The sequence below is a fragment of the Myotis lucifugus genome, unplaced genomic scaffold, assembly GCF_000147115.1.
Source record: "Myotis lucifugus unplaced genomic scaffold, Myoluc2.0 scaffold_444, whole genome shotgun sequence".
NCBI lineage: Eukaryota > Metazoa > Chordata > Mammalia > Chiroptera > Vespertilionidae > Myotis > Myotis lucifugus.
In genome coordinates this window covers 495,533-499,325 of record NW_005871492.1, presented here as the reverse complement: position 1 = coordinate 499,325, position 3,793 = coordinate 495,533, and positions in this window count along the sequence as shown.

The window sequence follows — 3,793 nt, the reverse complement described above, 5'->3', positions numbered from 1 at the left end:
ACCCTCTGTCAAGAAATACAGAAATAGTGCAATAGATTCGGCATTTTACCTTGAAAAACACCTGCAGCTTGCATGTGGAAGTGGCTGCCAGAAGGGTTGCAGCTTGCCAGTTATAAGCAGGGTTACCTGTGATCAGAAGGAAAGTTGTAACATCACTGTGGATGGGTGTGGATGGTGACACGTGTGGTGAACCCAGGAGCTGACGATGTTTGAAGCCTGTGTCTTCTTTGGGTTCCCTATACAGCTTGGTCCAGCTGGGTGATGTTTTCTAGTATTTTTCACCAACAAAATCACACAAAAAGCCAGTGTGAAATGTGCTCTGTGCTCCAGATGCCCCACAATATGTTAATCATGTTGGAATAAATTCTAATTTCTAAAACAAGCATTATAGCAAAATTAGCTGTATGTTCTGCATACCTCTATATTTTTTTTTCCCATACCTCTATATTCTAATTGGCAAGTTTAATTGTGCATTTATTGTGACTTACTGATATATTTAAGTTAATTTTTACTGTTTTCTATGATGTCAGTTTTCCTTTTTCTCCCTGGCATCTGTTACATTTATTGAATTACTTTCTTTCCCCTTTCCTTTGCTGTTTTGTTTATATTCTTTTGTTGCCACCCTTGAATTTAAAAATCCATTCTCTACTTCAGAGTTAGTATGCCTACCACCCTCCTGCACAAGTACCTTAGGACATTTTAACAACCTAAGAAAACGCCTCATCTTCCATATTATTGTTTAAAATATAATTTCACTTTGTTTTTAAACACTCATCATTTTTGTTATATTTCCTGGTCCATCATTACCAGACTTTCCACTGCTTTTTTTACAAATGTCTTTGTTCAACAATTATTTCTTGCTTCTCACTCCTTTTTCTGAGTTCAATTTCCTTCTTACTGAAATATATCCTTTAGCGATTATTTCAGGATGGGCTTGTGGGCAACAAACTTCATTATGACAATATTTGGACTTAGCCCTTCCTCTTAGTGGTTATTTAACTTGGCATCGAGTTCTGGATTTTCTGTCCCCCCTCAGCACTTAGAAGATGTTATTTTTTTGTTTTTGTTTTTGTCCGTGACATCTGCTGTTGATAAGAAACCTGCAGTAGCTTCTTTATAAATAGCCTGTGTTCTCTCTTTTGTAGCTTTTAAGGGTTTATCAATATCCATGATGTCTGCAATTTTATTAAAAGTTGTCTGAGCATAGATTTCTTTGACATATCCCACTAATGGTTTGGTGTATCGTTTCTCTCTAAAGACTGACACACACATTAGAAAATTGTTCACCACTATTCCTTTCAACATTCTCTCTCCCCCACCCTCTCTAGTCCTTTGAATTCCCTTCAGGTTTTTACAGAAGCTTCTCACTAGGTTTCCATATCTCTTCATTTCTCTTTCAGATTGCCCATTTCTTTATCTCCTTGTGCTGCATTCTGGGTCATGTCTGCAGATATTCAGGTTACTAATTCTCTATTTAGCTATCTAGTCTTAGGTTGAACCTATTTATGCAGTTTTTTTTACTTTAATACACATTTTCCGTTCTTAATGTTTACTTTATCTACTTGTTCCTTATTCATAATGTTCTACACTAACCTTAGTATTTTATTCCTTCTTTCATTTATTTAAATCTTTAAACAGATTTATTCTAAGCCTCTTTCATAATGCTCCGCTACCTGTGCGTTCTGTCATTCCTGTCCTCTCCGACTGTCATGTAGGGACTGCCCACCCTCACGTGGTCGTCTCCTGTTCTCTGATGTCGAGCAGCGATGTTTCCCACGGACACCTGTCACAGAGACACCCACGCAGCACTGGCTTGAGGTGCTGATTTCTTAGGAATGACTCTTTTCCCAGCACAGTTCAGCGCAGAAGTCCTGCTTCATGCTCATTCAGAGATATGCTCATTCCTGATGCCCAACTTTATACAGGGTCCTGTTTCAGCGTGTGACAACTTTAGATCTGACATAAAAAAATTAGTTTCTAGCCCTAGCCGATTTGGCTCAGTGGATAGAGCGTCAGCCTGTGGACTGAAGGGTCCCAGATTTAATTCTGGTCAAGGGAACATACCTGGGCTGCAGGCTTGCTCCCCACTAGGGGGTGTGCAGGAGGCAGCCGGTCAATGGTTCTCTCTCATCATTGATGTTATTATCTCTCACTCCCTGTCCCTTCCTCTCTGAAATCAATAAAAATATGTTTTTTTCTTTCTTTATTGATTAAGGTATTACATATGTGTCCTATTCCCTCTCCCCACTCACGTTCATGCCTTCATCCCCCTGGTGTCTGCGTCCATTGGTTAGGCTTATATGCATGTGTACAAATCCTTTGGTTGATCTCTCCTCCTTCCCCCCACCCTCTCCTACCTTCCCTGTGAGGTTTGAGCATGTGATCGATGCTTCTCTGTCTCTGGATCTGTTTTGGTTCATCAGTTTATGTAGTTCATTATAATCCACAAATGAGTGAGATCATGTGCTATTTATCTTTTTCTGACTGGCTTATTTCGCTTAGCATAATGCTCTCCAGCTCCATCCATGCTGTTAATAAAAATATGTTTTAAAAAATTAGCCTCCAAAGGATTCCTTTACCCCTCTAGGCCCTTTGGTGTTGTTGACTCAGCACAGTGGTTTAGGGTTTTCTCTTCACTTCTGACCCCTGAAATTTTGCCTTCCTTATTTTAAAGCTTGATCATGTGTTTAAAATAAACTTATTCCAAATTATCTAGCATATAGTCCTATAAATAGGTAGATGATAGATAGATAAATAGGTAGATGATAGATAGATAGATAGATAGATAGATAGATAGATAGATAGATAGATAGGAACAGAGATCTTCCTGTGTCTGCTTTGTTTGCCACATTCACTAGAAGTCTTTTCAAATACCATTTATCTGTGGCTGACCCCTAAGTCTCTATCTCCAACCCAGATCTGCTGACTGAGTCTAGAACCATATCCCATCACCTGCAAATCTCCACCTGGACATGGCATAATCACCAAAAGCTGGCATGTCCAAAATTATTTTTTTATATTCCCCAGATACCAGCTCTGAAACTCTTGTCCCCATTTTCCTATATCCATAGGTGACACCACCCCTGGCCAAGGTGCCAAATCTAAAACCCTGGAAGTCATCTTTGGCTTCTCCTACCTCTCTCTCTCCCGTAAGGGTCAATTTCACTGAGGATGACTGACCATCTCATTTTTACCAGGACTCATGGGCAAGGCTAAGATTAGAGGCAGGGAGATGAGAGGAAGAGCCACTGAAGGAATCCCAGTGTTTGAGGTTGTCTGAAGTACAGCAGTGGAAACAAGGAAAGTGAAGGGTTTTGAGACATACTTAGGGGTAAAATTAAGGTGGGCAGGTTGTCCAGGTTAGACAACTGAGGGATAGCATGGAATCCGATTCAGTGATACATTCCAACACTTTGCCTGGCAAACCTGCACTTGCCTGTTAGACTAAAAAAAAGTACCTTCCCCACATAACAGTGACTCATGCAGAGAGGACCGAAAAAACGGACCAATTCTACCGATTTATGCCAGCGGTTCTCTGCCCCTGACTGTTGAAATTTTCCTCTCCCTATACGACAGGGCCTGTTAGAGTAAAAAAAAATCACACGACGTCCTCTCATGGGTGTCGTGCGCCACAACACAGACAACACCACTCCAGCGTGTCGCCCGAGGATACGGCATGGAGCGATAGAAGTAGAGATTTCCTTCCCCACTGTGTCTCGTTGTCCCCCCCCCACCAACACACAGAACTGTAGTCGGGGTTGGTGCGGAGCAGGGAGGGGAAGAGGTGGAGAGA